General features: G+C 47.2%; 1 non-coding gene across 1 annotated transcript; it reads left to right on the plus strand.

Moving 5' to 3' along the window:
- The first annotated feature begins 10,071 nt into the window (after positions 1–10,071).
- Positions 10,072–10,202, plus strand: LOC117017161 (small nucleolar RNA SNORA24). Its single transcript, XR_004422033.1, has one exon. It is a non-coding gene; the product is annotated as a small nucleolar RNA SNORA24 (small nucleolar RNA).
- Positions 10,203–10,515: the final 313 nt, after the last annotated feature.

A 10,515-nucleotide genomic window follows, 5' to 3' on the forward strand; every position in this document is an offset into this window, starting at 1 on the left:
GGCACAGCTACATGTGTCTGTCTGTATCTTTATATGTATACAAGACCTCCACGAGCTCCGCAAGAGGTGAGCGGGGGGCACTAATGGCTTGCACGTGCCCATGGCTGGTGAGCAGCTCAGACTGCTGCCCGGGCTCCTCCAGGTGCCCTCATGTAGTGTGGCCTTCCCACTGCACAGAATCTCGACTCTGAGAGAGAGGATTCCGTGAGCATACCAGACATGGAAACTGCAGATGTCTGAAGCTCTAGCACTGCAAGTTCCATAGTGTCACTTCTGCAGCCGCTGTGGTCAGTCAGTCACAGGGCCAGCCCAGTGAGAGGGGCTGCGTGGGGCACGAAGAGCGGGAAGTGTGGCTTGTTGAAGGAGGGAGGCTCGTCTGTGCAGACTAAGAAAGATTCGGGGTTTTTTAAAGCATTGCTTCAGATTTAGAATTTTTTAAAGAAAAGAAATTCAGGTTTAGAATTTTTTTAAGCATTATTTAGGCCCAATTAATCATCAGCTGGCCAAATTTGGTCTGCAGCCTGTGAGTTTGAAATCTGTTTCTGGTTCAACACCCTAATTTTCCCAAATGAAGACCCCCAATATGTGGTGGAGGTAGGAATAGGGAGAAGAGGAACCTTTCTTTCTTTTAATAGAGATGAAATTTACTTAATATAAAATTCATCATTTTAAAGTGAACAGTTCAGTGGCCTGTAGTTATTCAGTGTTGTACAACCACACCTCTAATTCCAAACTGTTTGTATCACCCCAAAAGGAAAGCCCATCCCCATGAAGCTGTCACTCCCCATTCCTTCCTCCCCCCACAGCCCTGGCTCCCACCCGTCTGCTCTCTGTCTCCAGACGGACCTATCCTGCATTTTTCCTATAGAAGAAGCCGTACGATATGTGGCTTTTTGTGTCTGGCTTCTCTCACTGACCGTCATGCTTTCGAGGTTCATCCACGTGGTAGCCTGAGTCAGTGCTTCCTTTTCATGGCTGGGTATGTTCATTGTGTGGCTACGCCGCAGTGCCCACCCGTCCACTGTGGCATCTGAGTTGTTCCCATCGCCTGGCCATTGTGAGTGGTGCTGCTGTGAACATTCTCGTACACATATTTGAGTCCAGGATTTATTTCTGAGACCGTGCAGGCCGTTAGAAGCAGATCTTACACAGGAATTTGGGCTCTCTGGCTCCCAATCTAACACGTGTCCCTAGACTGTGTGAGAGTTAGATGCAGCCAAGAGTCGTAAGGATGGAGGTGGGCAGTGTGCCTGCTCCTGGCTACTATTTCTGAGGTGATTCTAACAATGAATCAGAATCAGAAAATTGCTAGTGAGTCGATCCTTCCCAGGTGTTCTTACAAATGAAGCCATACAAATAGCTAATAAGTAAACATCACACCCAGAAAGCCTCCTGGTGATGAGGATTCAAAGAACCTAAGAGGCTTTTATCTTATTCTTTCCTTTAAACTGTAATCTCTCTCTCTCTCTCTCTCTCTCTCTCTCTCTCTCTCTCTCTCTCTCTCTCTCTCTCTCTCTCCCCTCTCTCTCTCTCTCCTCTCTCCTCTCTCCTCTCTCCTCTCTGCTACACTAATCTAAGCCCTGAAACAGCAGCAAACATTTTTCATACTTGGGAGCGGTTCTCAAAAGCTCCCTCCGAGCAGAGCCCCTCCAGGATGTTCCCCTGGGCTTGACAATCCTTTTCATCTTCCTCGACCCAGGAGAAATCCTACAGTAAATGACAGCTACTGACAACATATGAGCATTGTGGCCAGAACAGAAAACAACAGCATTTCCAGCTTTAAAACCTCTGCATTTCACGGGCCCCTGGAACTGGCTTTGTTGCTATATTTTTGAAAGAAACATTATCACCCCCAGAGGCCCAAGCAGGTTGCAGACTTTGAGTTATGGCTTTGGATCTTGCTATACGTTGGTTGTTATGCAAAATTAATTATCTTGGTCATTTGAATGTTTTCCCCCAAACATAATATAATCTCATTACAGACTACTCCGTACCAGAGTGAATCTCAAGCCAAATTCCATTTAGGAAATTGAAGGTAATTTAGAGTTATATGATTTGCAAAAAAAAAAAAAAAAAAAAAAAAAAAAAAAACAAAGAAGAACCCCTTTCCCTGCTAAATGCTAATTTGGTCTGTCTCTCTAATGTAGAAGTGACATTCACTTGGCTGGGTAAGTGTGCTGGAGGCAGCAGGAGGGGCAGGTTAGAATTTTTGAGTAAATTATCTAGAAATAGCCTATGCATAAGAATTCTGGGGTACAGGCTGCAGAGGACAGAGGACATTTGTCTGCTGGTGAGCAGGCAAGTCCATGGTAAATACAGCCCTTATCCCCGAGAGTCAACTGTGAACAGAGGAAAGGCAAGGCATTTGGAGAGAGCAGAAGGGGATGAGACAGAGCCTGGGCCACTGGGGCTGGCCCAATTTTAGCTTCCACAGTGTGTATTAGTGTGTGGGAGCCGCCATAACAAAGACCACACACCAAGCAGCGTAAACAACAGAAAGTGATTTTCTCACAATACTGGAGGTTGGCAGTACAAAATCATGATGTCAGTAGGGCAGGTTCCTCCTGCGGCCTCTTCTGGGCGTATAGACACCATCTGCTCCCTGTGTCCTCACATGGTCTCCCCTGTGTTCGTCTGTGTCCTAATCTTCCTCTCATAAAGACACCCGTCAGGTAGGACTAGTGCCCACCCTAGGGACCTCATGTTACCTTAACCACCTCTTTACAAGCCTGTTTAAGCCAATTAGCCCTTCCACCTTGGAATTAGGGTTGTCAGTTAATAAATCTCAAGGAACGTAGCAACTTTGTTCAGACTTGTGTAAGGATAACTGAGTTTAACAAATTAGCGATTCCTTGAAAGAGTGAATTTCTTCCTCTATGAAATGAGCCCGTCAGAAGTGAGGCCTTTCCAGAAGCAGACCCTGAGAGAAGGAGGTGAGTGTAACTAGTTTCCTGGGAAATCAATTCCAGGAAGCACTGGCGAAGACAGGTGTGGTAGGTCGAATAGTGCACCCCTCAATGTGTAAGTCCCACCTTCTGGGACCTGGGAGTGTCACCTGTTACGGCAGAAGGGACTTTGCAGATGTGGTTCAGTTAAGGACCTTGGGGGGGGGGGTTCTGATTATTTGGGGGGCCCCTACTGCAGTCACGTGTGTCCTTCTAAGCGGGAGGCTGAGGGAGATTTGACTACAGAAGAGAAGGCCATGTACAGAGCAGAGACTGGAGTGTTGGGCCACAGCCAAGGACTTCTGCCAGCCGCCAGGAACCGGAAGAGAACACGTTCTCCCTAGAGCCTCCGAGGGCACGAGGTCCCGCTGACACGTGATTTCAGTCGCCCAGTGGTACTGGTTTTGGACTTCTGGCCTCCAGAACTGTGAGAGAATAGTGTCTGTTATCTTAAGCCAGCAAGCTTGTGGTCATTTGTTATGGCAGCCACAGGAAACCAGTACAGAAAGAAAGCCAGTGCTGCGCATGTCAGCAAGCAGTTAACCCGTGTGGGCCACTGGGGTCCGTCCTGCTGGGGGACCATGGCACACAGTGTGGGTCCCGTCTCAGATCCATCCCAGCTGGGAGATGAGAAGCTGGGGGATTTGCTCACTGACTCTCATCAGCCACGGGTAGAAGGCTATTCCTGGGGCTCCATCCTCTGTCCTTTGTACAAACCAAGCTGGTACCAGCAACCAGAGAGAGCTCCCAGAAAGAGTTGTAGCTGCTGCAGTTTTAAGTCAGTGGGGCATCAGTGTGTGTAGACACAAGGCATTCCAGGAGCATGTGGGCAGGGCACCAACAATGTCCGCCACACATACGAAAATAAATGAAAATCACAACAGTGAACACCCGACAGGCACCAAGGCTCAACCCACATTAAGGCCTCTTGCAGTGAATAAATGAGGAGGCCGACAGAGGCGGCTGAACACTAGCCCACAGCTCCACCCACCGCTACGCATTCAAACAGCACTAGTGGGGCCTCCACGTCGGTCACACTCGTGCATCCATCTTTTCATCTGCTGTGCCGTCCTTCTCCTCAGGGCCGTGTATTTGCTTCCTAGGGAAGCCATCACACTCTGCCACACAGTGGGTGACTTTAAGCACTAGAAATACATTCTCCCACAGCTCTGATGTCAGAAGTCCGAGACAGAGGTGCTGTGAGGATTGGTTTTCTGGAGCCCTCAAAACAATCTGCTCTCCCTTCTCCCCTAGCTCCTGGCGGCTGCCTGCAGTGCCTGGCATTCCTTGGTTTGTAGACACATCACTCCAATGTCTGCTCCTGTCTTCAAGTGGCCTTCCCTGGGCACGTCTGTGTCCTGTCCTCTTCTTATAAGGACACTGTCACTGGATTTAGGGTCCATCTCATCTCAGATCCTTAAATAAGGACATCAGCAGAGACCCTATTTCCAAACAAGTTCATGAATTTTGGATGGACGTGAACTTGGGGGCACACCATTTAACCTACAACATACAGTTGCTAGTATCTCCATTTTTACAAATGAGGGGACTGAGCTTGCCCAAGATCACAGAGCCGGTAGATGGGAGATGGGTGATTCCAGCCTGGGTTTATAGGGCATTGAAGTACTTGAGCTTTCTCTGGGCCCTGTATGGGGGCTGTGGAGCTGTTTGAAGCCTCTGAGAAACGCTCCAAGCAAAAGTGGCTCAAGGAGGGCTGGGCACATTTCAGGCTCAATATTTGTTGCATAACTGAAATGAATATTCCCAAAGACCCCCAAGACACCAGGCTCTAGTCACAAATAGTGCGTTTCTCTTTCGTGTCTACCTGATGGGGACTTTTGCCCTGGAAAACTGGGGGGGGAGGACTGAGCTGGCCAAGATCAATGGTCCATAGTTCGTGCTTCTGTCTGCTGCTCTTGTCCTTGGCATAGAAAAACCCTCCGGCACAATCAGTTTCATATTTTATTGCCTTTTTAACCTGGTTCTCAAGCAGTTTCAAGTACACTGGAGCATCTTTTATCCTTAATGGTCTGTCCTCCCCAAATTTATTTTTGGAAACAAATGAGTAAATAAAAGAAACCAAACCCATCTTGATCCCAATAACTCTGAAGCAAACAAACTTCTTTTTAATTTCTTTGTTGCTTCTAAGGTTTTAAAGGGCCTTATGAGTGATTATTTGTTGGCTCTCGTGGAAGGATTTATGCAGAGCCATTATGTGGCACAAACTATGGAGGTAGGTTGGGATTCTTTAGGAACACGGCCTCTGACCCTGACTGCCCACCTCCTCTTAAGAGGGAGACACAGACAGGCTCTGGGGCTGCCAGTTCACTGTGGCCTGGTTTTCGATCCCCAGACAATCATTTTCCACCACTATTCTTCTCTTCAGTCAAAAGCAGAAAACACAGGGTCACAATTCAAAATCTAAGGGGAAAACTGGGTCCCAGAGTAACAATTAGTCACCCCAAACAGTGATTTCTACAAACAGAAATGACAAATTCTCATCTGTATTGTATCATGTTAGCCAGGGCACAGGGAGAAAACACGTTGCAATGTAATTGTGATGCTGACTTCCCAGAGTTGGGTCGGGTTTGGCAAGTTAAGGCTTCCTCACTTCAGACACAGCCACGAGCTCAGACGTCCGCACGCCACCTGCACTTCCTACCATCAGGCTACAGACTCAGGGCCCCCACTCAGGTTTAAGAATACACGAGAACAATTCCTAGAACTCAGGAAAGCACTGTTGCCAACTATTACTTGTGTTATTATAAAGGATACAAATTAGGACCAGACAAAGCAAGAGACCCATAGGGCTAGGACTGAGAGACCCCCAAAGACAAGCTTTCCTGTTCTCAGTTGCTTCCTGCTGCCCGCACTTAGATGTCAGCCAGCCAGACCTCATCTGAGCTTCAGTGTCCAGAGTTTTTATTGGGTTTTCACCAAGTAGGTATGATTGATGGGATCACTGGTCATATGATTGAACTCAATATCCAGGAAAGAGCTGGCTGGGGGAAGTTTGGCGAGAGGGCCTTGGGAGCAGCTGGAGAGTGGGGACAGGAGGGAGGGGCTTTGGGGCGTGTTCATGAGGGCTTTAAGGTGATCTTCTTGTAAGAGGCTGGGAGGCACAATGTAGGAATGAAATTCATTTGTATTTCTTTTGACTGTGGCCCTGTGCTTTTAAATACCTGCTCCTTGCAGAGACTGAACTGCAAGGCTCATCCCCCTGGGGTGGATCATGATTTTATCCATATATCAATCTTCTTTTTCTGATAGTGAACTTTTCTTCTTTCACACGCCGTCCTCATGTTACCAGTGGGGCCAGTTCAAATTCTTCAGGTGCTTCAAGCTCCAAGTACAGCAGGAAAGTCATGTGCCAGGCCAGGCAGAAGCCCAAGGATGAGACAGCAAAGGCCCTCGGGCCTTGGGGGCTGGCAGTTTGGTCGTGGATGCTCGTTCATTTATAACACTGTTCCTGCTGGTGCTTGAACACGACGCACAGAGTCGGGGGAGAGTGACCACATCAACGGGACAGTGGAACCTCCATTAGGAGTCAGTGGCCCTGTTCTAATGACTTAACTTTCAGGCAGCATCAGTTTCCTGACCTGCAAAATGGGGACTGACGCATGTGGAGCATGAGGTAGACAGAGCCTGCAACTTGCCCTGGGACCAGACGATTTTAGTGAGCACCTGCTGGCTCCCTAAGCAATATGTATCTGCATTTCTGTGCCTAAGGGTGTTTTCCAGACACTCAGAGAGCTGGTATATAAGTAACTCCAGTGCCCAAAGGTGAGGTCGTCCTGATGCTATTCTAAGCCGTCCCCCAGGATCCCCCGTGGGACAGAGCTCCCCAAGCTTACTGTGCTCAGTCTTCCCTTCCTGGCCTCGTTTCCCTCACCCCTACAGGTTTTTCCTGGGATCACCTCCCAAATAAACACTTGCACAGAAATCCTTGTCTCAGCGTCAGCCTCCAGGGAAGCCCAAACCAAGATACAAAGTGATTGTGAGGTGAATTGAGATCCTGTGTAAAGGGCTCGCGTGGCGCTGGCACTCAGGAAGTGGATGGAATGACAGGAGCAATCAGAACCTCTGGACAGGCCGGATTTGGAGGGGAGATTGCCCTTGGAGAGAGTTGGGAGTGGTCCAGCTGGAAAGGACCTGTGGATGAGTCACCGAAGATGGCGCCATGGTGGGAGGGAAGAGCAGCACCTGGGGTGGGAGGAAGAACCAGGAGAGTCACACGAGGTTTGGCCATTGTCACTCAACGCAGCTGCTCACCTCCTCATTCCCAGTGGGAATGGACTTCATTTCTCCAAGTCTTGGTCCCCTAGCTCTGTGCAGCTCGGTCCTCCTGGTGGAAGGATGGGTCTAGCATTGTCCCCAAGCCCCAGTTCAGGTAGGACGGTGGACTCCTTCACCTAGACTACATCTTTGTTTTCCTTTCTTTATTGTTGTTCCTGTTATTCATATCCGTTTGGTCATAAAGCTGTATTGTAATCAGCAGCATTGTATATCTGTAAGCTGCCTTTCATCTGACGCATCTGACACTCACCAAAGACTCTGGAAACTTTAAAGAAGCCACACAAAGCTGTGCTTGGCTCCACCTTAGTGTCAGGGGCAAGTGTGGGGGCAGGGAGGAAAGCGATCACACACTCACCATCCTCACTGACTTCTCACAACAAACCAGTGAAGTAGAAATGATCATCCCCATTTCACAGACACAGAAAAGAGCTGCCTGGCCACAAATGGACTGGTTTCTCAGTTCAATGTCATGTGACCCAGACCTCACATTTCCAAAGGGCTTCCCACACAGACTTGTGATGCTATCTGCACATGAAGCACATTGAGGTCGTAGACAGAAGACAGCGTTCCTTGTGCAGCTGTAAATCCGCCAACACCATCCTGCGGAATGAACCAACGGACGTCTTTTAAAATAATCCTCCAATCAACTTGCAAAAAGCACAACTGTTGTGCACTGTGTTAAAAGAGTTAATTTCTTTCAGGAAAATATTTTAAATGTGTAATTTTGTAACTATGTTTGCAAGTTGTCACATATTAAGAACAGTGGGAACTTTAAAAATGGAGGTGTAAAAATACTGTATTGTCTATTTGGAAGTTGCTAAGAGTCTATCTCACAAGCTCTCTTCACAAGGAGAACAATTTGTGCCTGGGAGGCGATGAATGTTCCCTAAAATTACTGTGATCATTTCACAATATAGACATATATCAAACCATGATGTCTTACAACTTAAACTAATATACGGTTGTACGTCAGTTACATCTCGATAAAACCAGGGGGGAAGAACTTCAGTGAGATTCTCTAAGAGTGAACAGCTCTGTATTGTGAGATCATCACCAAAAAGAACAAAATAGAAAAGTGAAAACGCCTCTCAGCTCACACACTGTACGAAATAGACCACGGGTCCGCTTGGCCACAGTTTGCTACCCCTCACCCCCACCCCCGACTATCGTAGATGATGAATTCTCAAGAAAAAATATGGAGGCGGCCCGGCCTCTCCGATTAATGACAGACCCTCTCTTAGACCACTTTCTTTTGCCCTCTATTCTATCTTGGCTTGGGGACCCCTGAAACAAAGTTTTGAGGGCAAGTCACTTATATGGGGGGTGGCCTCAGAGCTCTCAGTAGGGGAGTGAGGGAGCGGTGGGTAAGCAGAGGCGAAGTGTGAAGGGTTTCAGTCTGTGCAGTTTACATGGGGCAGCTGGAGCTGGGCCTGCTGGGGCCTCCGGGAAGCGGGGGGCACACACCTCCCTTACCCTGCTAGACAGGAGAGCGACTTGGGGACTGTCCCCCAGTTCCACCTGTTACTCGCGGAGAGCTGCTCCCGGCTGCTAGGAGTATGCTCGCCGTTATTCAGAGCCATCCTTCTTTTTCTCCTAGAAATAGCTCATCTCAATTAGCGGGCTCACGTAAGGAAACCATAGCCTCTCCATTTCCCCCTAATACGTGTGAAAAAATGAAACATTTACAAATATATTTTTGACCAGCCCAAGGATGTGAGCTCCTAGAGGGCAGGAATGATATAAGCAGGGTTTTTTCTCTCTTTTTTTATTCAAAATACTCCTTCCAAAAGCTCAGTAACCAAAGCACGTTAACAAAACTTTCCACGCTGAGGTGGGCAATGAGAGGGGAAGGAGGCCGAGGTGGTGGCAGCAGGTCAGACGGTGTCATTATCCCTTTCTGCAGAAAAGAAACTGAAAGAACTGCAGCCGTGGGCTCAGGGTCCCATGATGAGTCACGGCGGAAACGTGTCATTTTCACATGCCTCTGCTCAGCCAGGGGTGTGTGGACCCAGCACTGTAGGTCCCCCACCCCGGCATCATTGTCCTGTGTGCTCTGACCACAGGCCCCCCAAAGCAGTGTGGAAACACAGCAGGGAGTGCCACTCAGTGTGTCCCCAAACCATCTCAGAATTACAATTTTTGTGTTGCAAACAATTCCCTCAGGAAAGTGAAAGGACAACCCACAGAATGGAAGAAAACATTTACAAACCAAATCTGATAAGGAACTTGTATCCAGAACACATAAAGAACGCTTACAATTCAACAATCAAATGGCAGCCCCATCTTTTAAACGGGCAAAGGCCTTGAATAGACATTTCCCTACAGAAGACGTACACATGTCCAGTAAGCACAGAAAACAGTGCTCCACATCATTAGTCATTAGGGACAAGCAAATCAAAGCCACAATGAGATAACACTTCATGTCCAACAGAACGGCCATAATAAAAAAGACAAACAGTAACAAGTGTCAGCAAAGAAATGGAGAAAGCGCAACCCTCACACACTGCTGGTGGGAACATAAAATGGTGCAGCTGCTTTGGAAAACTGTGAAAGGTCCTCAAAATGTTAAACATAGAGTCACCATATGACCCAGAAATTCTACTCTTAGGTATCTACCCAAGAGAAATGAAAACATGTCAACACAAAACCTGTACATCAATGTTCATAACCTTATTTGTGATAAAAGTGGAAACAACAGAATGTCCATCAACTGATAAAAAGTTAAAACGTATCTTTATAGAAAGGAATACTACCCTGTTTCCCTGAAAATAAGACCTAGCCAGACAATCAGCTCTAATGTGTCTTTTGGAGCAAAAATTAATATAAGACCCTCCATGTATCTTTGGGACCTGTCAACTGTGGCAGTCTCCCTTCCTAGCCATGGAAGAGCATATTCTTGTTTATTGGCAAAGCTGTCACCATTTAATTGGTATCAGATTCTGACTTGCACAAGTAACATTGTAAAAAAAAAATAATAAAAAAAATTAAAAAAAAAATTAATATAAGACCTGGTATTGTATGGAGCTGTGTCCTACACAATTAGACTGAGAAACAAAGGCTTGAACTGGAGTTGGGGGAGGGGCGGGAGGCGGAAGAATGGGAAAAAATTATTATATGAAATATTGATTATCATATGAAAATAAAATACAGAGATTGAAATACAGAGATTATTAAAAATTACCTGCTCCAGGTGTTACATAGGCTGGTGCTACTACTGGAGGTGGGGCGCGTCATGAAGGGGGAATGCCACACTTTCAAGAAACTAACTGTACCG

The sequence above is a fragment of the Rhinolophus ferrumequinum genome, chromosome 24, assembly GCF_004115265.2.
Source record: "Rhinolophus ferrumequinum isolate MPI-CBG mRhiFer1 chromosome 24, mRhiFer1_v1.p, whole genome shotgun sequence".
Taxonomy (NCBI): Eukaryota; Metazoa; Chordata; class Mammalia; order Chiroptera; family Rhinolophidae; genus Rhinolophus; species Rhinolophus ferrumequinum.